Source organism: Mirounga angustirostris, unplaced genomic scaffold (genome assembly GCF_029215605.1).
Source record: "Mirounga angustirostris isolate CCGP_5_RB_7025 unplaced genomic scaffold, mMirAng1.0.hap1 SCAF_8, whole genome shotgun sequence".
Lineage (NCBI taxonomy): Eukaryota > Metazoa > Chordata > Mammalia > Carnivora > Phocidae > Mirounga > Mirounga angustirostris.
This window is the reverse complement of record NW_026991716.1, coordinates 47,891,984-47,916,426: the sequence shown is the minus strand read 5'-3', so window position 1 is coordinate 47,916,426 and position 24,443 is coordinate 47,891,984. Positions and strand designations below refer to the sequence as shown.

The window sequence follows — 24,443 nt, the reverse complement described above, 5'->3', positions numbered from 1 at the left end:
CACATGGACATATAGGTAGACTTACAGCTTCCAAAGATTTGAACTGCAAAACTGCTAATGTTACAGACAAGATCCTCTCAGAGAAAGAGCTCTCTACTCATGGGCACATGGAATTGATGAATATAAGGATAATTTCTGGACTGTCACGAACAGGCCATACAATTTCACCAAATAAGTAGTTCATTGTGTAGGGAAAAAAAGATTCATTGCCATGGTGGGAAGAGGTCAGGAAAAGGCTCACATATCCCAGCTGGAATTACAACTCATTCATTTGAATAGAGTTACTACTCATTCATTTGAAAAATAAAGTGAGGAGATTAAGCACAGTCCATGGGGATTATGAATTAAGGGCAGTATATTTCTTATTCAGAATGTAGGGGGAGGAAGAATATTTGTATAGTCAGAGCAGTGAATTTCCAGTTACTGGAAGTTTTTGACCAGACCGTGGACCACCATGTAGCAGGACTGTTGGAAAGGTGCATCAGGTACTAGGAAGTAAGGTACAATAGTGAGCTTTGAGAGCCTATCCACTGAGTATCTCTGGCATCATGACCCTTCTCCAAGGTAAGATACAGAAGTGTCCTGGAGATGAAGAACATAGGCAGAACTGATCCCAAGAAATTTGGGCAAAGATGATTGGAGGAGGACCTTCTCCTCCTATGGTCAGATTCTCTAGATAAAGTTAGATTTATGGAGCTGGGAAAGACTTTGGAGGGAGGTTTTTCATGCTCTTGATAAAGAGATGGAGAAATTGTATTAGGCTGAACTGTGAAGTCCCAGTGGCTTCACACAAGAAAAGCTTATTGGTCTCTTGTGCAAACTCCTTCCTGAATGTTCTTGAAGTGACTTTCCTCCAAGTGATGACCCAGTGACCCAAGTTCCTTCTATCTTGTTGCATGGCCCTCGAGCACATGGCCTCTAATATCTAAGTGAAAGGGGGAGAGAGTTCAGGAAAGGCACCTGGGTACTTAAGATATCTGAGCCCTGACTGTTTCATGCCTCACTTTCACTCCCATCCATTAGGCAGAATCGGTCACATGGCCAACCTAATTTCAAGGGAGGCTGGGAAACGGAAGACCAGGCAGGTCATCGGTGCACACCGATAGTTTCGGCCATAAGAAGTGAAGACACAGAAGGGTGCCATGATTTCCATGATTTCATTATGACCACTGTGTTAGTGTGTTAATATAGCCAGAACTGAGATTAGGTAGGATGACCGATAAGGTTGAATATGATATATGATGGTATTTGAACCCTTCCATGGCCTGGTCCTGGGCATTCCACCATCCTTTTCTGCTACTCCCTGCCTGGCAGCTAGTGCCCCATCAAAACAGAACTGTTTGTAGTCCCCCATGCCCACCTGGCCTGCTTTTCTCTTGCTGCCCCTTTCATAGATGTGAATACTTTCTTTCTTTCTTTCTTTTTTTTTTAGGGAGGGGGCGGGGCAGAGAGAGGGGGAGAGAGAGAATCCCAAGCAGACTCCACACCCAGAGAGGAGCCTGATGACCCTGAGATCATGACCTGAGCTGAAATCAAGAGTCTAACCCACTGAGCCACCCAGGCACCCTGTGAATACTTTCTACTTCTTCACCTAACTCCTCCTCGTTTACTTATTCTTTCAGACTTAACAGTAACATCTGTTCTTCCAGGAAGCCGATCCTAATTTCCTGATTCCCCAACTCCCCAGATTGGGTTAGGTATACTTCTATGCTTCCACATTGTCCTATCCATATCTCTCACAGCATCAGTACTAAAGGTTATGTCATTATCCATTTATGATTCTGTCTCCCGCACTACACTGTGTACTTCTTGTAAGCAACTCTACTTATTAGAGTTGAGATTTTCCTAGTTCTTGGCATGATGAATAATTTTGGGTTGTACCTTGGACAGTTTTAAGATTATGTTATGAGACTCTGGGTCTTGTTTAAATCCGATGAAATACTGACATTTTTTTGTTTTAGTAGGCAATCAACCCAGTTGGTTTTAGGCTGCAAATTCTGACCAGCCTTCTGTGGATCGTGGTTTCAGAGTCGGTTGTTTTCAAAGCCTTTGCAGTGCTACTGGGATCGATCTGATGTGTACGCCACCTAGTGGCCGGTCTGACCCCTTGGCCGTGATCTCTCCCGTGGTTCATTTCTCTGTCTAGGATACGCTCTTTATGGTCAGATTCATGCATGCACACCCTGGGAATAAACCTAGGTTCTTAAACAATTTTGCCAGTGCCCCCAGCTGCTTCCTCTCTGAGATTTCCCTGGAGCTTTTTGGTTCCCTGAAGAGTCCCTTTTTGGTCCTCATCTGCTGTTCATTTCCTATGAACTGTGCCCATACCTGGGGTCGTTGTTTTCATTCAGCAAAAATGGGATGGACCTCTCCCACTGCACTGTGCCAATTTTTTTTGTTTGTTTGTTTGGATAGTAAGCTCAATGAGCCATACATCCACAAGGAAGTACGGAAAGGTTTATTACTTACATCATTGAACTTTCTGGAGAGAGCAAAGAGGGCTCCCAAGCTGGTCTGAAAATGGCTTGAAAGAGCCAGGAATGGGGGGGTGCCTGGGTGGCTCAGTTGGTTAAGCGACTGCCTTCGGCTCAGGTCATGATCCCAGGGTCCTGGGATCGAGCCCTGCATCTGGCTCTCTGCTCGGCGGAGAGCCTGCTTCTCCCTCTCCCACTCCCCCTGCTTGTGTTCCCTCTCTCTCTGTGTCTCTCTCTGTCAAATAAATAAATAAAATCTTAAAAAAAAAAAAAAAAAAAGAGCCAGGAATGGGGACTGGCTTGGTGTTTCTGACGGCCAGGGGGTGTGGCTGTGGCGAATGTCCCTGCACGCAGGCTGGATCCCCATGGTTTGAACTTCCCACTGGTGACAAAGGAGCAACTGAGCCTTCTTACCAGCTTCGTCCAGATGTGGGACAGAAAGTGAAGGGGGAGTGGTGAGTCTGGAAAGCTGTCTGCAACCAAACATCAAAAAATAGAGTCAGACTCTTCATTACAGTGGCCAAGAGGCTGGAAGACAGAGAGGGGGGAAAAAGCAGTAGGCATTTGTGCCCCTCTCTTGGGCCACTGTTCTTGCAGTCAGAGAGGAAGTTTCCTTCCATCCCTCAGAGTTTTAAGGACCTGCGGGCTATCATGGGCTGGGTGGTTTGAGACATTAAGGAAAAGAAAAAGGAAAATGAGAAATTTTCTCCATTCTCTCTGAATGTTGGGAGATCCTTTCACCACTGCTCATGTCAAAACAAAGGGCCTTTCTTGGAGCTCTCTCTGTCCTTGCCAGTTCTCCCTTCCAGGTTTTAGGCTGCCTTGAATCCAGGGCATGGGATACCGGGGCGAGTGGTGGGGAGAAAAGTGGTAAGCTCACCACGTGTTGAGCGGTCCTTTGAATTTTCATCTTTTCCCCAAGCTACCTACCTGCTATTTACTTTTCATAGTAAATACCTGCTCCTTGTGTTCTGTCCAGGTTTTATAGCTGCATTCAGTGGGAGGGACAAGGTTAGTTAGTCCAACTTAGTCCATTTTACATGGAACCCTGGAATCTATCTTACGCTATTTTGTTCACCCCGCGCCTAGCACAGCACCTTGTACGTGGAAGGGACTTAACAGATGTTCATTGAATGAACAAAGTGAATGGCTGAATGAATGAGTGAACAAATCAAAGTCATATGATTTACTTACAAATAACACAGAAATTCTCACGTTTTCAAAGACAAATTTCTGATTACCGCCATGGCCAATGTTCCTCAATGCTCTTGCTGGGAGAGTGTGGGATCCTGTACAGAGAGGATCTAGCCTCAGTTAATAAAAAATTAATTTTTCTTTTCTTTTTTAAAAGATTTTATTTATTTGAGAGAGAGACAGCGAGAGAGAGAGAGCACAAGCGGGGAGGAGGGGCAGAGGGAGAGGGAGAAGCAGACTCCCCACTGAGCAGGGAGTCCGACATGGGCTGGATACCAGGACCCTGAGATCATGACCTGAGCTGATCACAGACACTTAATTGACAGAGCCACCCAGGTGCCCCCCAAAATAATTTTTCTTTTGAATCTTTAAATCAGTGAAGTATTTGAAAAGCCCAAAGTTGCTATGTCTCTGGAAAGGCTTTTGGTTGTACAGGTTTGAGAATGTACTTTCTTAAATGCTGTTCTTCCCTTGCCTGTTCCAGGATTAAAATAAAATAAAGCAAAACTGGCCAAGCACTTCCTTCAGAGGCACATGCTTAAGGTCCAGTTACCATGCAAACAGGCTGCACTGTATGTTTAAAAAGAACTCTGCAGAGCTCTGCTGTTCATTCATCTCCTTCTAAATAGTCTGCATGTGAATTATGGGATCCATTTACACTCAGAATGCTAGAAAACCCCAAGTATTTGAATGGCAGGCTCTTTAATCTTAAGCTGCTGTGACCCCTGCCTGTGACAGGACTCAGCCGATGCGTCCAACATGAAATCAACTCCAGCTCATCTTTTCCATTCTTGAATTCCCCTTTGACAGGGACCCCAGGAGTCAATGGGACCTCTGTGTGTGGATGGGATTCCCAGGAGAGTCAGGAAGGGCCTGATGATTCATGATATAAAACATCCCAAAGGGACTCTGCTTCCCTTTTAATTTTGTGTCAGTGGGGGGAGTTTTGGAAACTGATGCTGATGAGGACAGAATTCTCATCGGGAGCTAAACAGGATCCCTAACAGAGAAGAAACACAAGCTTCTCAGAACCAGGATCCAGTTCTCTTGACACGGAGGCCACAGCAGTGAAGGGCAGCCAGCCAAGGAGGGTGTGCACTCCTTTAAATGTGCTGGGGACTTGACCCCCTTCTGCAGAACCTTTTTTCACCGATTCCATAGGAACAAATCAGTTATCTGCTCTGAGTCATTGAATGCCATTTCTCTCTGTGTCTGCTTTTCTCTGCTCCATTTTTGTTCTCTCTGGGTGCTTTAGCTTTTTCTGTCCTGGTTTATCACAGGTATGAATTGCATCCATATCAGGAGTTCTCTCTTATGGCAGATTTGGCACCAAATGGACAAGTTAAAACCTTCCAAATAGAATCTTAAAAAAATAAATAAAGGGGGGCGCCTGGCTGGCTCAGTCAGTGGAGCGCGCGACTCTTAATCCTGGGGTTGTGAGTTTGAGCACCACATTGGGTGTAGAGATTACTTAAAAATAAAATCTTTTTTTTTTAAGATTTTATTTATTTATTTGACAGAGAGAGAAAGAGAGAGCACAAGCAGGGGGAGCTACAGGCAGAGGGAGAGGGAGAAGCAGGCTTCCCGCGGATCAAGGAGCCCAGCGCAGGGCTCGATCCCAGGACCCTGGGGTTGTGACCCGAGCCGGAGGCAGTTGCTTAATTAACTGAGCCACCCAGGCGTCCCAAAATAAAATCTTTTAACCACCCCCGCCCCCCTCCCCCACAAAACCTTCTATAAGTTAAATCCAGTTCCGAGGGGCTCCGGGGAACTATTCTTTGTACTTTTGACACAATGGTTTCGGTTTTATCTGAGCTTTGTATTATTTACTACAACCTGGAACATCTTTGGTTATAGAAGAATTTTTGTTGACGTGGGACTAGGTTGGCCACAGAATCCATTCCCTGGCCCCACCAGCACAATCCCAGAGGCCCAGTAACCTGCTGGGGTACATCGTCCAGGTCAATGATGATTTGGTCTGAGATATCTCCTGGAGGAGGACTCCTGGGGGTGCGCTTGGGTCCTCTAAAGACCTGGCCCCCTGTGGGGGACCTCCCTGCCTTTCTGGTTGTTCCCTGGGAGTGTTTTTTCCTTCATTTTCCTTCATTTATGTCTGGATTAGGCTAATAGGAAAGAGAATGAAACTATCTACTTGGGTTTTTTTTTTTTTTTCTCCCTTTATTCCTCCTCTCCTCCCAAACACAGAGAAAGGCAGATGAGAATCATAAATGCATCTTCACTACAAGTATTATGAATCTCCACATTTTCTTTCATTTTAAAGGACTCCGCCTTGTAAAAACTGCACAGGTAAAGGATGTGTGTCGTAGAAGAACTAGAAGACAGGGATTTTTAAAAAGAGAGGAAAGAAACCTCCAAAAATGCCTTCCCAATTAAAAAAAAAAAAATCAGGCTTGTTAATTACTTCACTCTTTCCAGTCTTTCTGGAACTCAGTTCCTGCTATTTTTCATCAAGTATTGTTCTTCCCCTGTATCTGGATGGTGCCCCTAGCAACCAGCATTTTTCCCCCACCACATTAGCTAAGTTGCTTTGAAGAAAGTGTTCTCCCAAATAAAGTACACAAGGCACACGTATCCATAATAGAACAAAATATTCTCATGGACAATTTAAACAACTCTCTTATAAGGAAGTGATGCTTTGGTACTGCTTCTTAGGTCAGCTTCCCCTGACCAGCCTCAGTCCTTATGCTTCTTGACCCTGGGCAATTTGGCCTTTGTGGGTGACTTTCAGAGTTTCCTTCTTAGATCCTCTGAACGGTGGTCGTTCCTTGCCAGGCCTGACCAGTCTCCCAGCTCTCAGCCTTGTAAGCAGTTTCTTTCCTTGCATGTTCTTAACTCCATGCCTCTACAAACTCCTTTTCCCATTTTGGGGGCAAGTGTGGCACATATAAACATCAATCTGCACATTCAGGAATGCAAGAGATTTAATCTTTTTTTTTTTTTTTTTTTGTAAGCCACTTGTTTTCTACTTCAAACCTCCATTTCATCCGATGGAAGGAGTTTAATCTGTCAGTGTGGGATTTACACACACAGACACAGACACACACACGTATGCACACATCCAGTCTAGGTCACTGTCTATCCTTGCTGGCATCCCCTGAACTTTGCCTGCTCCTGCCTGGCCTTTGGACTATGTGGGTCCCTGCTAAGTCATCCTTGCCCTAAGTTCTCCTCCAGCTCCAGCTTGCTCTCAGCTCAATTCTTCACTACTTTGAGGTGCAGAGGTTGGGTCTTCTCTTTCCACACAATGCTGGGAAAAGTGAAAACCTCCACGGGGCTATCAGTGGCCTTCACCCCATTTCAGGTATTCCGGGGTGTAAAGGTGTCTGGGGCCTGTTTCAAAGCCTACGTGCTGACTGGCTACACCATTTGCTGGACCCCATACAAGATGAAAACATAAAGTTGGGGGTGGGGTGGGGAAAGTCAACCACCCCCCCTCCACGGGCCCCCAGCAGACAGATGATCCCGAGGGGATCGCAGCCTTCATGCCATACACACGTGCCATCCACATATACATACGTGAGGCCCCATGTCTGGATTGGGGCTGGACCAGAGACCCCCCTGCATTGCCCACCCAATGGCTGTGGCACCCAGCACCCGAGGTGCAAAGGCACCTGCCTTGTTCTCACCTCCAGATGCCTTAAGGCCTGTGCGCCAGGGCCTGACCCCCTCTCCTCCTCTCTGCACCTGCGCCAGGTATGCCAGGAAGCCAAGCAGGGCCACGACGCCTGGGCACCAGGGAGCGAGTGGTGGGGCACCCCTGGAGACAGCTGGGGGCAGGATTCCCTGGGAGCCAAGTCTCCAAGCCCCAGGGGCATGCTCCATTGCCCTGTCTCACTCTACTTTACAAATCATACATTCCAAGGTAAAACTGTTAAGAATTTCAAGACAGCCACTGCAGAGCATTAAACCCCAGTGCCAGGCCCTTCTGAGCACCTTGTCCTGTGTCCCCGCACTGGCCGCGTTAACCTGGTTTGCCTCTGCACCTAGATACATGAAAGCCAGGAAGTAGGCTTCCTTCTTGTATGACATCATCCCTTGGGGCAATGAGAATAAAACAGTTCTGCCTGGAACTGTTTTATATGCAAGGAAAAAGCTGGGAGAGAGTCACCCACTGTTTTATATGAGAATAAAACAGTATTGCCTAGAACAGGGGGTGGGGTGAGAAGAGTAGGGAGGGGAAGTTCCTGGGAGTAATAGGAATTTTCAGAAAGAGAAAAAGAACACCCAAATTCATATTTCAAAAACTCTTTTCCCACCACATAAGCATCTACCAATCCCAGCACTCATGGACTTCCGGCTGTCGTCCTTCATCTGTGCACCTCAAACAGTAGCCTGCATCTCTGCTGAGGTGGGAGGGGGCCTTAATTTCTAGGACTCGGGCAGAGCTCTGCTGAGGTTTTATGCCACCTGGCCAAGCTCTCTCAGAGTTGTATTTTAAAATTTGAACATGTTCTTCAAAGTATGGCGCCCTCGACCTGCAGCATCAGCATCACTTGGGAACTCGTTAGAAATGCAAATCCTCGGGGATCCTGGGTGGCTCAGTCATTAAGAGGCTGCCTTTGGCTCAGGTCATGTTCCCAGGGCCCTGGGATCGAGCCCCGCATGGAGCCCCGCGTGGAGCCCCGCGTGGAGCCCCACGTGGAGCCCTGCATCGGGCTCCCTGCTCAGCGTGAAGCCTACTTCTCCCTCTCCCACTCCCCTTGCTTGTGTTCCCACTCTTGCTGTGTCTCTCTCTGTCAAATAAATAAATAAAATCTTAAAAAAAAAAAAAAAGAAATGCAAATCCTCAGGCCTGCCCCATACCCTCTAAAGCTGAAAGTCGGCGGCGGGGGGGGGGGGGTGCTCAGAGAGGGTTTCAACAATTCTCTAGTGATTTAATGCATGATAAAGTTTGAGAACCACTGCTCTAAATATATATTACATGGGAGATGTTTTTCAGAGGTCTTCAGTACATTTTCATTTACAGTCTTATAAAAAAATATTGGACCTAGTGCTCATTGTTTACAGTTCAGAAGATTGTAAGAAGGTTCAGCAATTCTAAAGTATGTCCTCTAACCACATGCTATGATATTTGGAATTCCTCCATTAGAAATGTGTTCCTTCGGAGGGGTACGTGCACCCCGATGTTTATAGCAGCAATGTCCACAATAGCCAAACTGTGGAAAGAGCCAAGATGTCCATTGACAGATGAATGGATAAAGAAGATGTGGTATATATATACAATGGAATATTATGCAGCCATCAAAAGGAATGAGATCTTCCCATTTGCAACAACGTGGATGGAACTGGAGGGTGTTATGCTGAGCGAAATAAGTCGATCAGAGAAAGACATGTATCATATGACCTCACTGATACGAGGAATTCTTAATCTCAGGAAACAAACTGAGGGTTGCTGGAGTGGGGTTGGGGTGGGAGGGATGGGATGGCTGGGTGATAGACACTGGGGAGGGTATGTGCTATGGTGAGTGCTGTGAATTGTGCAAGACTGTTGAATCACAGATCTGTACCTCTGAAGCAAATAATACATTATATGTTAAAAAAAAAAAAAAGAAGAAGATAGTAGGAAGGAAAAAATGAAGGGGGGAGAAATCAGAGGGGGAGACGAACCATGAGAGACGATGGACTCTGAGAAACAAACTGAGGGTTCTAGAGGGGACGGGGGTGGGAGGATGGGTTAGCCTGGTGATGGGTATTAAAGAGGGCATGTTCTGCATGGAGCACTGGGTGTTATGCACAAACAATGAATCATGGAACACTACATCAAAAACTAATGTAATGTATGGTGATTAATATAACAATTAAAAAAAAGAAATGTGTTCCTTCGGGTTTGTTTTACTGTTCTCTTTTAAAAGGTAAAGTTTCTGTTTGGTAAGTTCACATAAAAGTGTCCGTGATATCTGTTGTATTCTGCTTACCATGACTAGGAAGGGAGAGAAACATGGGAAGGGGAGTGAGCTGAACAAAGGGAAGCATTACTTAGGGGTGGCATATTGCTTAGGGCTGGTGTTTCTAGATCTTGTGAAATCACATGAGTAAAGACCTTTATTGGAAATGGTCCCTATAGCTTAATTTTAAAATAAAATAAGGGGGAGAGAATGGAAGAGTGAGTTCATTGGGGTACGTGGTGGATGAAACCTTGCTTCATATGCTGCCACTGACTAGCTAAAATCATAGATAAGCTAAACTCAGTTTTTGTAGAACGTGGTGATATTGATCTCTGAGACATTATATCACTAGGATGTGGTTGCAAGTGACAGGAAATCTAATTCAAACTGTTTTAAACTTTTAAAGAAAAAGGTAATGTTAGCTTTTGTAAACAAAAAAAAAAGGTCTAGAGATAGTTCTGACTTCAGAACAGCTTGATCAGTGTTCAAAAGAGGCCACAGAACCGAGTTGTTCTTCATTTTACTCTTTGCTGCTGTGTGTGTTGGCTTCATTTTCAGACTATGTAAGTTGGCAAGATGGCAGCCCCAGCTCCAGCCAACATGGCTCCCTGGTTCAAGTCTGGATCTGAGGGCAAACCCAGGAGCCCAGAAAGAAAACCCAAGGGAGACTGACTGGCTCTGATTTGCCTCCCTTGAGTTATGTGCCTGTCCTTGAGCCAATCACTGAAACCACAGGAGAAACTGATGCTCTGGATCATATGCCAAGCCTGGGTCATACGCTATCCCTGGAATAGGAGATGGTGAGGAGGTATGGTCAACACCACAAAACCCACAAGGACTGAAGGTGGGAAAGGGCGGTGCCCCCATAAATATTGGAGGCTTTTACTGGAAACAGGGTAAATGGATAGGGGCTGGCGAGGAAACCACACACGTCTACCACAAGGATCTCGGTTCCAACATTCTGTAATTCTGTGAGGTCCTTCCGTGGCCCAGAGTGCTGGCACAGAAACCACATTCACCACACTGCCCTCCAGATGCAACAGAATTAGGCTTGGGAGGAAGGCATCCTGTTTCTATTTAGCATGACTAAACTCATACCCTCCAACAGCCCTGACTGGGAAGGCTGTCCCTCCTGGCAAACCAGTCGGCTTCTCATTTCTTCACAAGAATGTGTACAAAACCGTCCACACTCCTGCCTGGCTCTCCCACTCTGCTCACCTCCATCTTCCTGTTCACCTCCGTCTGTCTTCTGTGCTCCTCTCAGCATGTCTGTCGCTTTCTTCCTTTCTTTCTTCATCTTTGTCTCCTGTCTGGTTTTCTCTGTTGCCTCTCTCTGTTTCTCTCTCTTTCCATTACTGACTGGCCATCTCTCTCTCTCTGCCTAGTTGTCCCTACGTTTCCATCTTGGTTTCTCTCTGTTCTCTCATTCTGGGTTTTCCCTGTGTCTGTCTCATTCATTCTCTGTCCTATTCTGTCTATTCTCCTCTCTCTCTGTCTATTTAAGTACCTGTCTGTCATGTCCTCTACCTGCCGATTTATTTATTTATTTGAGAGAGAGAGAGCACATGAGCAGGGGGAGGGGCAGAGGGAGAGGGAGAGACTCTCAAGCAGACTCCTCACTGAGAGTGGAGCTTGACACACGGCTCGATCTCATGACCCTGAGATAATGACCTGAGCCAAAATCAAGAGTCGGATGCTTAACTGACGGAGCCACCCAGACACCGCAACCTGCCAATTTCATTCTTTGTGTCTACTTTTCCTTTCCCCTGTGCCTTTGTCTCTATTTTTCTTTCTTTCTGAAATAGACAGTTTTCACTGCTCCAGACAGGACTCTAAAATGTTCACACAGTCCTGCTTTTTCCCTATGTTTCTCAGCAAGTGGACAAACAGTTCATAAAGATGGAAGGGAGATTGTGAGGGAGAGAAATTTAGAGAGAATAAGGGGGCATTGATGGGACCCCTGAGGTATATCACTGTGAGTGAGGGTTTGTTTAAGCCAAAAGAGCACAGTGTGCCCACACACGCACACATAGTAAAGTCACAAACCACCTTCAAGCAGGCGCTCAGCTTCTCCATCACAGTTACAGTTGGGTTTGGTTGAAGTTTCGTTTTTCTTGAATTTTTCCTGACCGAATATCTGCTCCCTGGATTCCTAAGCAGTTGGGATATCTGTAACGGAGACACAATCTCAGCACTGCGGCCAGCTACTTTACAACAGGGACAGTAAAGGAACTGACGTAGCCACAGCGTACCTTTGTGAGTCCTCCTCTGTGCATAGCGCAGCCCCTGTTTTCTTACTGGGGGTCACCCACGTCCTGCTTCTCATGGACTGAACAGCCTTTAATGCCCAAACCAGGAAGGCTGACATCAGGCCCTTCACCGCCAGTCTGCAATTTCCAACTCAATAGGAGACATCGCTGGGTTTTGAACAAAAGAATGTGGCATTAGTAGGAAATATTGATCCAACGGGCTTTGCACCCAGAGTTTATTTCTATGTGGATTCATTTTCAAAGGCCAATACATTGGCTTCTGCAGACACTAGCATATTCTTTTTATTTTATTTTATTTTTTTAAGATTTTATTTATTTGACAGAGAGAGACACAGCAAGAGAGGGAACACAAGCAGGGAGAGTGGGAGAGGGAGAAGCAGGCTTCCTGCCGAGCAGGGAACCCGATGTGGGGCTCGATCCCAGGACCCTGAGACCATGACCTGAGCCGAAGGCAGACGCTTAACCACCTGAGCCACCCAGGCGCCCCTAGCATATTCTTTACTGCAATGTAAATGGCAAGAAGAGTATGGGGTCATAGGACTTTTTTTTCTTTCCAACTTTAACACTTCACTGCTCTATGATGCTAAGCAGATAACCTCTCTGAGTCCTCATTTCCATATCCGTAAAATAAAGGATAACAGGTGCTTAATACCATGCCTGGTACTTAGTTGGTGCTAATTAAATGTGTTCATTCATTTAGGACACTGATGCTCAGCTTTGGCTGTCTATTAGAATCTCTTAGGAAGCTTTTAAAAACTCTGAAGCCCAGACTCCAGATTACCAGTTACATTTTGGAGTCTGGCAGCAGTATTTTGAAAAAATCCTACCACACTTTCCACCCCACCTGTCTCCAGTATGCAGCCAAGCCTGATATCATCTATTTCAAAGGAGGTTTACATTAGCTATGTGCTTGTTTTATACTTAATAAAGTGTCAAAGGCCCTGTTTTTAAAAGTGTGCTCGAGGACCCAGAATTTAAACTTGGACCACAGTCCTCATGAATCAATTTCCCCAACTTCCGAAGATTACGTACTCTGTAACCTCATCTAAAATGAAAAGTGCCCCATAAAATATTCTTCATTTGGTTAAGGGGAAGTACATGTTAAACATTCAGTTCAATAGCATGTACTAAATAGTTTCCAGGTACTGAGAACTAAGGTAAACCAAAAATTTCTATCTTCAAAAAATAATCCGTAACTTCAGAAGGCACACCACAAGTAAAAAGCAATGCTTTAGAAAACAAAACAAAACAAAAACTTCCTCCCCTTGGAAGTTGATATCTTTAAGCACACACCCTGCCAAATTAATTTTCTGCTGAACATCAGCCCTCCTGCTGCTTGTCATGATGGCCCTACGAAGAGGAACAGCAGTTGGGAACAGGAAGTTTGCAATGATGTGGGAGGTTTACTGGAAAATTCTCTTCTCAGAAAATAATTTCAGTGGTCAACATTGCTAACAAAAATACATGGGTTGACCCCAAAAAAAAAGTCAAACAAGCTTTGTACTTGATGGGATACAGTGTTCTTAATCTAAAAAAATTATGTGGTATTCTGTGTGTACATTCATGCATTTCTTTCTCATTTGGATGATATTCGACACACTATGGAAATGCTATGTGTTTCTATTTTCCTTTGTTCTTCCCTCTGCATTGGTTGTTCCCAATCTGGAACAGAGATGCAATCTCAGAAAGGAGATGTGTGAAAGGGGGTCCCACTCAAGAGAGTCTATGAGGGGCACCTCTTGACTCAGTCCTGCAAGTGATTGCTGTGATGTTCGTGTGTCGTATCTCATGTGTGCCTCCTACATCTCCACTTTCCCTCTTGTTCTCTGGATCCCCATGATCACAGTCTCTGCTTCAGAGAACACTGCCTCAAAGCTTGTTTCTGCTGGCCACATCAACTAGGACTACTCTCAGAGGAATTGAAACTGCTATCCAGCCTTGAGGGCCCCTCTAGTGGGAAAGATTTGGAACCAAGAGGCCAGGATTCAGGACCTAATCTTATTCCTTACTGTTTATATGCTTTTGTCAAGCAAGCATATCTTTGATCAAGCATTGATCATATATTGATCATATCTTTTTTTTTTAAAGATTTTATTTATTCATTTGAGACAGAGAGAATGAGAGAGAGCACATGAGAGTGGGGAGGGTCAGAGGGAGAAGCAGACTCCCTGCCGAGCAGGGAGCCCGATGCGGGACTCGATCCCGGGACTCCGGGATCATGACCTGAGCCGAAGGCAGTCGCTCAATCAACTGAGCCACCCAGGCGCCCTATTGATCATATCTTTGATCAAGCATTGATTGAGCCTTTCTTTCCTCATTTATAAAATGAAAGATACTAATATTACCTGCCTGATAAAGATTTTGTCAACTTCTAGGCACACCTCAGAGATAACACGGGTTCAATTCCAGACCACTGAAATAAAGCAAATATTGCAATAGAATCAAATGACTTTTTTGGTTTCCTAGTACACATAAAAGTTGTGTTTACACGATACTGTAGCCTATTAAGTGTGCAGTAGTATTATGTCTAAAAAAAACCAATGTTAAATGAAAAATACTTTAGGGGCGCCTGGGTGCCTCAGTCCATTAAGCATTTGAGTCCTGATTTTGGCTCAGGTCATGATGTCAGGGTTCTGAGATCTAGCCCCGAGTCGTGCTCTGCGCTGGGCGTGGAGCCTGCTTGAGATTCTCCCTCTCCCTCTGCCCCTACCCCCATCAGTCCATCAATCAATCAATCAAAATTTATTGCTAAAAAATGCTAACCATCCTCTGAGCTTTCAGCGAGTCGTAACCTTTTTGCTGGTGGAGGGTCTTGCCTCCGTGTTGATGGCTGCTGACTGATTAGGGTGGTGGTTGCTGAAGGCTGGGGTTTCTTAAAGGCAGTTTCTTAAAATAAGACAACAATGAAGTTTGCCTCATCGATGGACTCTTCCTTTCATGATTTCTCTGTAGTGTGAGATGCTGTCTGGTGGCATTTTACCCACAGTAGAAGTTCTTTCACAATTAGAATCTGTCCTCTCAAACGCTGCTGCTGTTTATCAACTCGGTTGATGTAACATTCTAAATCCTTTGTTGTCATTTCAGCAGTCTGCACAGCATCTTCACCAGGAGTAGATTCCATCTCAAGAAACCACTTTCTGTGCTCGCCATAGGAAGCAGCTCCTCATCTATTCAAGTTGTATCATGAGATCGCAGCAACTCAGGCTCATCTTGAGGCTCCACTTCTAGTTCTAGTTCTCTTGCTGTTTCCACCCCACGTGCACTTAACTTCCTCCATGGAAGTCTTGAACCCCTCAAAGTCCTCCATGAGGGTTGGAATCCACTTCTTCCAAACTCCTGTTAATGTTGGGATTTTGACCTCTTCCCGTGAATGTTCTTTTTTTTTTTTAAAGATTTTATTTATTTATTTGACAGAGAGAGACACAGCAAGAGAGGGAACACAAGCAGGGGGAGTGGGAGAGGGAGAAGCAGGCTTCCCGCAGAGCAGGGAGCCCGATGCGGGACTCGATCCCAGGACCCTGGGATCATGACCTGTGCGGAAGGCAGATGCTTAACGACTGAGCCACCCAGGTGCCCCTCCCATGAATGTTCTTAATGACATCTAGAATCACGAATCCTTTCCAGGAGGCTTTCAGTTTACTTTGCCCAGAGCCATCAGAGGAATCACTATCTATGGCGGCAATAGCCTTATGAAATGTGAATTAAATAACATCTAATTTAATTTATATTATTAATTTTATAACTTAATTTATAAATTATGGAATTTAATTACGAATTAAATAATAAGACTTGAGAGTTGAAATTACTCCTCGATGCACAGCAGAACAGATGCTGTGTTAGCCGGCGTGAGAACATTAACCTTGTTGTCCATCTCCATCAGAGCTCTTGGGTGACCAGGTGCATTGTCAATGAACCATTGTATTTTGAAAGGAGTCTTTTTTCCTGAACAGCAGTCTCAACAGTGGGCTTAAAATATTTAGTAAATCATGTTATAAACAGATGTGCTGTCATCTAGGCTTTGTATATACAGAGCACAGGGAAAGTAGATTGAGTGTAATTCTTAAGGGCCCTAGGATTTTTGGAATGGTCAATGAGCACTAGCTTCAATTTAAGTCACCAGCTGCATTAGCCCCTAACAAGAGAATGAGACTGTCCTTGAAAGCTTTGAGGCCAGGCACTGACTTCTCTGTAGCTACGAAAGTCCTAGATGGCATCTCCTTCCAATAGAAGGCTGTGTCATCTACATTGAAAATCTGTGGTTGAAAGAAAGAGAGAGGGAGAGAGAGAGAGGGAAAGAGAAAGAAAGAAAGAAAGGAAGGAAGGAAGGAAGGAAGGAAGGAAGGAAGGAAGAAAGAAAGAGAAAGAAAAAGGAAGAAAAGAAAGAAAGAAAGAAAGAAAGAAAGAAAGAAAGAAAGAGCATCTGTTGTTTAGTGTAGCCACCTTCATTAATTGCTAGATCTTCTGGATAACTTGCTGCAGCTTCTACATCAGCACTTTTATATTATGGAGATGGCTTCTTTCCTTAAACTTCATGAACCAACCTCTGTTAGCTTAGGACTTTTCTTCTGCAGCTTCCTCACCGCTCTCAGCCTTCAGAGAATTGAGGAGAGTTAGGGCCGTGCTCTGGTTAAGCTTTGTCTTAAGGGAATGTTGTGGCTGGTTTGATCTTCTATCCAGACTGCTGAAACTTTCTCTACATTGGCAATAAGGCTGTTTCACTTTCTTTTCATTTGTGTGGTCTACTGGAGTAGCACTTTTGATTTCCTTCAAGAACTTCTCCTTTGCATCCACAATTTGGCTAATTGCTGCAAGAGGCCTAGATCGGGGCCTGTCTGGGCTTTTGTCATGCCTTCCTCACTAAACTTAATAATTTCTAGTTTTTGATTTAAAGTGAGAGATGTTTTGCATCCCAATGTTTATAGCAGCAATGTCCACAATAGCCAAACCATGGAAAGAGCCTAGATGTCCATCGATGGATGAATAGATAAAGAAGATGTGGTGTGTTTATATACAATGGAATATTACTCAGCCATCAAAAAGAATGAAATCTTGACATTTGCAACAACATGGATGGACCCAGAGAGTATTATGCTAAGTGAAATAAGTCAGTCAGAGAAAGACAAATACCATATGATTTCACTCCTATGTGGAATTTAAGAAACAAAACAGATGAACATAAGGGAAGGAAAGGAAAAATAAGACAAAAACAAAGAGGGAGACAAACCATAAAAGACTCTTAAACTGAGGGTTGCTGGAGGGGACGGGGTGGGGGGATGAGGTAACAGGGTGATGGGCATTAAGGAGGGCACATGATGTAATGAGCACTGGGTGTGCAACTGATGAATCTCTAAATCCTACCTCTGAAACTAATTATACACTATGTTAATTAAATTGAATTTAAATAAAATAAATTTTAAAAATAAAGTGAGGGATTTGTGACTCTTCCTTTCACTTGAACACCTAGAGGCCATTGCAGGATTATTAATTGGCCTAATTTCAATATTGTGTCTGAGGGAATAGGGAGGCCTAAGGAGAGGGAGAGAGATGGGGGAAACTGGTCAGTGGAGCGATCAGACACCTACAACATTTATCTGTTAAGCTTACTGTCTTATATGGGCATGGTTCATTGTTCCCCAGAACAATTTCAGTAGTGACATCAAAGATCACTGATCACAGGTCATCATAACAAATATAATCAAAATGAAACAGTTGAAAATATTGCAAGAATTAACAAAAAAATGTGACACAAGTGAGCAAATGTTGGGAAAATGTACCTATAGACTTGGTGGATGCAGGGTCACCACACACCTTCAATTTGTAAAAAATGCATTATCTGCAAAGTGCAATGAAGTGAAATGCAATAAAGCAAGGCATGTTTGTATAGGCTTACATCATTTCATACAACTATACGTGCTCTTTTGTAATACTTTGAACCTATTTTCTTTATCTTTTTTTTTTTTTTAAGTTTGGACACATTTCACCTTAATATGAAAAACTTGTAATGAATTAAATGAACTGACCAAACTTTTTCTACTAACTTTAGCCTGCAAACCTCCTAGCACAAGCCTTAGTTCAACCTTGCCCCCTTTGAATAGGTAATCCTGAATGCTCCAGGAAGAAAGTCAGATTTCAAAACATTTCGCCTTGTTCTTTTCTCTTTTTTTCAGCCTTGGCTTCCCAGGTAATTTATTACAGAAATCTGGCTGGGCTTCACAGTGGAGTCTGGAGGCCTTGTAGGGGATGACAAAGGAGGAAACGGATCTTGTCTTTAAACAAAGCTGAAGGAAAGGCAGAGAGCCAGTATTTGGCTATATGAGAGGCCTCCATATGCTGGCCCTCCCTGCCCAAACACTGGGAACCATTGTTCAGAGTTTGAGAATCATCATTGCAGCCTGTACTGATGAGTGTAGGGAAAAAAAAAAAACAAAAAAACCCCACAACAAACACCCAACAAAACACCACCACCACAAGAAATTGCCTTCCAAATACTCTTTCATAGAGAGAAATAGAAACTGCAAACAGTAAGCAATGTTTCATCATTAGTTATTATAAAATGTTCATGATGTTCTTAGGAGATAAAAGGTGAGGATCTCTCAGGCTTCCCACCCCTGCCTACCTTAATCCACCCATCCCCACCTCACCTGAAAAATAGTTCAAATCAGACTTGTGTACATTACCCAAAGAACGTCCAGATATTCAAGTGTATCTACTTGTGAATTATGAAGGGAAACGTGTTCTTCCTCCTTGTCTTCTGTTAAGGTGTTCAGGGAAGACAGTGATATTTACTGAGCTCCTGGCATACGTCAAGGCATTTTCATGGACAGTATTTAATTTCCATTATGAAACTTTGAGATAGGGATTCTCATGCCTATTGATGTGGAAACTGAGGGTCAGAATGATGAAGAGATGTATTCAAGATCACATAGCAAATAATTGGTAAGAACAGCATCTTAATCTACCTCAATCTACCTTCTTCCTTCCTTCCATTGATTCCTCTTCTAAAACATGAATAGAGAGTAGTATATAGCACAACTATCACTGGAGTTCCTTAGCTGGTGAAATGGAAAAAATATTGAGCTTATTTTATTTTTTTTTCTAAAGATTTCTTTATTTTAGAGAGAGAGAGCACACAGCTGGAGGGGCAGAGGGAGAGGGAGAGAGCATCTCAAGCAGACCCCACACTGAGAGAGGAGCCCGACACGGGGCTTGATCTCAAGATCCTGAGATCACGACCTGAGCCGAAACCAAGAGTCGGAGGCTTAACTGACTGCACCACCCAGGCGCCCCTGAGCTTATTTTAAAATCAATTAATCAGGTCTGGTTCTTTCCTCCTAAGAGACAGCACAGACTGGTAAAAAGCCCTAAAAAATGAAGCCTTGCTGGTATTTGAAAATGACCACATTTTTTCAAGGTGTCAGTGGATCAAATTTTGCCTTTCCATTGAAATCCCCGGGAAAGTAGAAAATACCACCTTTCCTCAAACCATGAGACCTGTCAAAAAAAAAAAAAAAAAAAACCAAACAAATTAAAACTCCCTGCCTTTCTTTAGAAAGTAAACACAATCATTCTTGACTCACGAATATGTGGGGATCAGTTGAATTACATCTTAAGGAATTTTTTTTTTAAAAGATTTTATTTATTTATTTGACAGAGAGAGACACAGTGAGAGAGGGAACACAAGCAGGGGGAGTGGGGGAGGGAGAAGCAGGCTTCCTGCCAAGCAGGGAGCCCGATGCGGGGCTCATCCCAGGACCCTGGGATCATGACCTGAGCTGAAGGCAGACGCTCAACGACTGAGCCACCCAGGCGCCTCATGTCTTAAGCAATTTTTTGCCAGTAGGTGAAGTTAGCACATGATTACTTAAGTATGATAGACTGCTCTTTATAGTGTACTTTCTACTTCTCTTGTCTGTTTGAAAATTTACATTAACAAAAAGATTTGTTTTAATTTTTCCCCATTTGTATTGAAGTCTATATAAAATGAAATGACGCTCTTAAGTATACAGTGTGATAAGCTTCAGCAGTTGCATATATGTATGTCAACTGCACCCTCCAACAATACAGAATACTACCTGACCGTCAAAATATCCCTTAAGCCCCATCCCAATCAATCCTTGCCTGCCCCCACCTCCACAGACAACCACTGTCCTGATTGCTCTTGCCATAGATTGACTTTGCCTATTTCAGAAATTCATACGAATGGAATCATACAGTATGTACCCTTTTGTCTCTGTCTTCTTTTACTCAGTATAATGATACTCAGGCCCAACCAGGTATCCAAAGTTTTTTAGGTTTTGTTTTTCATTGCTGAGTAGTATTCCATTGTTTGGACATACTGATTTTATTTATTCATTCTGCTGCTGATGGACATTTGGGTTGCTTCTAGTTTGTTCCTCTTCTAGTTGTCCAGGCTGAAGCTGGGAAAAGAGAAAACAAGGTAAATTATTTGGAAATCTGATTTTCTTCCTGGAGTATTCAGGGTCAAGAGTAAAACTACCATGAACATCCAGGCACAAGTCTGTTATGTGTCCAGTGTTTCTGTTTCTTCTAGAAGTGTATTTGCTGAGTCATTGGGTAGATGTATGTTGGACTTACGAGAAACTGCCACACTGATTTTCAAAGTGGCTGTACAATTTTACGTTCCCATTAGTAATATATGAGAGTTCTGTTGCTCCACATTCTTGCCAACATTTGGTGCTTTCAGTAGTGGTATCTCGTCATAGCTTTCATTTGCATTTCCTCGATGATTAAGGATGTTGAGCAATTTTTTCATGTGTTTATTGGCATCTCTTCCTTTGTGAAGTGCCTGTTCTAGTCTTTTGCCCACTTTACTTAATTTTTATCTTAAAAATCGTGTAATCTCAACCCCCAGATATAACCATTATTAACATTTTGGATTTTTTCCCATGCATTTACTTATTTCCACAGATATATTCTTTACAAAAAATGGATTCATATTTATAAAGTGTTCTGTAACCTGTTTTTTTCATTTAGCAATTGGTCATGAACATTTTTCCTATCAATAAATATGCTTCTATGCCATCATTTTTTTTTCAATGAATGTTCATTGCAGCTTTATGCACAATAGCCCAAACAGGAAACAACCTTTCGCTTGGTGAGTGTATAAACAAAATATGGTGTCTATCTATGCAATAGAATACTACTCAGCAATAAAAAGGGATGGGCTACAGATAAATGCAACCTACAGACAAAACAATTATGCTGAATGAAAGAAGCAAGGCATAAAAGTGTAAATATAAACTGTAGCGAGAATGCAAAGATAAGTGACTAAAAAAACTTGGAGCTGAGGGATGGACTGCCAAGAGGCAAGATGAAACTTTGGAGAGTGGTGAAAATATTCTCTATATTGATTGTATATGTAGTTTCACTGGTATATGGATACATCAGAACTCACCAAATTGTACATTTTAAATGGAAGCCTATTGCAGGCAAATTATAGTTTAGTAAAAAGATTTCAACAGAAAGCATTGTTGAGGAGATGCATTATAGGATACAGGCTAGGCACTGAAGGAAGTGGGGCAAGCATGGCCAACACAATTAGAGAAGAATTAAGTAGTAAGAAGTCTGAAAGGATTGGAAGTTGAGATAAGAAAGTATATAGCAGAGTTTAGATGGCAGAAAAAATAGTTTTAAGTTGAATTAAGCCTCATTAAATTAAGCTGAAAGGGCAATTCATTGTCTCATAGCGTACAAAAAAAAAAAAAATGAGCAACAGGAATCAGAGACTCAGTTAAAGCCAGGACTCAATCTTTAGTTCCATGATCTCTGATACCACCTTACTGGAAGGGTAGGGGAGAGGTTTGGGGTACCTCATTATAACTTCATGAGGATGGGGATTTAGGCTCCCTAGTTGGCCTTGCTGTTGAGGATGGGGGTGGGGTTGCAGTTTTATCTGGAATATTTGGCTGGAATAGAGTTATTGTCCAACAGTTTTCTGTCTTCCTAGGCTGTCCCCTTTTGGTCCTTTGACTAGAGCCAGCAGGTTTTTCTGGGGGGTGGAGGGTGCACACGTGCACACTCATTGGCATTTTCAGGTTGCTGACTTCACCATCTAGTCTGGGATATATGAGACAAAAAGAAAACCCAGGAAGTCACCACCTTGTTCCTCAGTTCCTGAGGTCTACCGCTGGTCTGCCTTCTCTCCATCTTTCGGCGCCTTTATCTTTGTTTTATGTAGGATGTCCAGAGTTTTTAGCTGTACTTATTAGCAGGAGGAGTAAGGAAAAAAATGTGTCTACTCCATCTTTCTGGAAGCAGAAGTCTTTTTGACTACTTTTTAAAAATTGAGTTGTTCATTGAGTCATAGGAGTTGTTCATGTATTCTAGGTAAAGGTCCTTTGTCAGATATATGTGTTGTGAATATTTTCTCCCATATGTAGCTTGCTTATTCGATGTCTTAACAAAGACTTTTGGTGAACAGAAGTCTAAAATTTTGATTAAGTCCATTTTATCAATTTGTTTTTGTGGGTCCTTGACAAAGAAATATTTACCGATGTAAGTTGCAAAAATAACTCCCATGTGTTTTTCTAGAAGCTTTATGATTTCAGCTTTTACATTAAGAGCTATGATCCATCTCAATTTAATTTTGGTGTTTGGTGTGAATATGAGTTGCAATTGATTTTTTTTCAGTACCATTTGATGAAAGTATTTACTTTCCCCATTTAGTTTCTGTGGTATGTTGGTGAAAAATCAATGTATGTGAGTCTACTTTTGTACTATATTCTAATCCAGTGATCTATTTGTCTGTCTTTATGCCAATACCACATTGTCTTGATTACCATAGCATTATAGCAATCTTGAAATCAGATAGTATACATCCTCCAAGTTTTTTTTTTTTTTTTGGAATTACTTTATCTCTGTTAGGCTCTTCATATTTCTATAAAAATTTCATAGTCCATTTGTCATTTTTACAAAAAAGTCTTCTGGGATTCTGAATGGGTTTGTGTTGAATCTTTGGATCAATTCTTGAGGAATTGATATCTTGACAAGAAATAGTATGTCTTTCTGTTTGTCTCTTTTTTTTTTAAATAACTATTTTAAGATTTTATTTATTTGTGAGAATGAGAGACAGAGAGCACGAGAGGGAGGAGGGTCAGAGGGAGAAGCAGACTCCCTGCTGAGCAGGGAGCCCGATGTGGGACTCGATCCTGGGACTCTAGGATCATGACCTGAGCTGAAGGCAGTCGCTTAACCAACTGAGCCACCCAGGCACCCTGTTTGTCTCCTTTGATTCACTTAGCAATATTTTAAACTTTTCAGGGTATCTTCCATATATTTTATTATGTGCCTACCTAAACTTTTGGGTTTTTAATGTTATTCTAAATGGTATTATTCTAGGTTTACTTTTTCAAATGTTCATTTGCTAATATATAGAAATACAACTGAGTTTTGTATTTTGGCCTTGTATCCTGAAATCATCCTAAATTCACTTAGTACCTATAGTAGCTTTTGTTAAGTTGCTTAAGGTTTTCTATATACATGATCATATCATCTGCAAAAAAGGACAGTTTTATTCATTTACAGTTTGTCTTTTATTTCTTTTTCTTATCGAATTGCACTGTTGAAGACCTTTGGTAAAGGTATTTCAGACCTCTACCAGGAGTGGTGAGAGTGGACATACTTGCCCTGATCTTCATGTTAGGGGGAAAATGTTTTAATTTTTCCCCCATTAAGTATGTTGCTAGCTATAGATTTTTTTTTTTTTTAAGATTTTATTTATTTATTTGAGACAGAGAGAATGAGAGAGAGCATGAGAGGGAGGAGGGTCAGAGGGAGAAGCAGACCCCCTGCCGAGCAGGGAGCCCGATGCGGGACTCGATCCAGGGACTCCAGGATCATGACCTGAGCCGAAGGCAGTCGCTTAACCAACTGAGCCACCCAGGCACCCGCTAGCTATAGATTTTTTAATAGAAATCCTTTATCAGGTTGAGGAAGTTTCCTTTTATTTTGTGTTGAATTTTGTTGAATGCTTTTCCTGCAGCTATAGAGATGATTGTATGATTTTCCTTTTTTAGTCTTTACATTGCATCAATTTGTATTCAAATATTAGACTAACATTGCATTCCTGGAATAAATCCCATTCAATCATGATGATTACTCTTTTTCTATGTTGCTGGGCTTAATTTGCTAAAATTTTGTTAAGGACTTTTACATCCATGACAGTATTGGTCAGTGGTTTTCCTTTTTGTAATGTCTTTTTCTTAGCTTTGATATCAGAATAACTCTGATCTCATAAAACAGGTGTAAGTGTTCCCTCTCCTCTATTTTCTAAAAGGAATTGTATAGAATTAGTACTATTTCTTCCTTAAATATTTGAGATAATTCATCAGTAAAGTCTTTTTTGGGTGTATGTAACTTGTCTTATTTTATTTCTTTCAGGAATTAAAGTCCTCCATGACTATTGTCCAGTATCTGAAAACAGCTATTTTATATATTTTATCTAGTTCTGTGGGGGTTTATAGTGGGAGGGCTTTGTGGTACCAGTTACTTCATCATGGCTAGAACAGAATATCTAGTAAGAAGTTTGTTTTAATGGATGCTACTATTAAAATAATTCTAAATTCAATAGATTCAATATT

The 24,443-nt window shown here is 42.5% G+C and overlaps 1 long non-coding RNA gene across 2 annotated transcripts in view; it reads left to right on the top strand.

The window, feature by feature from the left end:
- The window catches only part of LOC123837806 (uncharacterized), a 64,926-nt gene that overhangs the window by 5,327 nt on the left and 35,156 nt on the right, over positions 1–24,443 (top strand). Inside the window, exon 2 of one of the 2 annotated variants that reach the window (XR_010413648.1) lies at positions 10,133–10,382. The exons of the other annotated variant lie outside the window; for it this stretch is intronic. This is a non-coding gene — a long non-coding RNA (uncharacterized LOC123837806). The remainder of the gene's footprint in view (positions 1–10,132; positions 10,383–24,443) is intronic. 2 annotated transcript variants of the gene reach the window in all.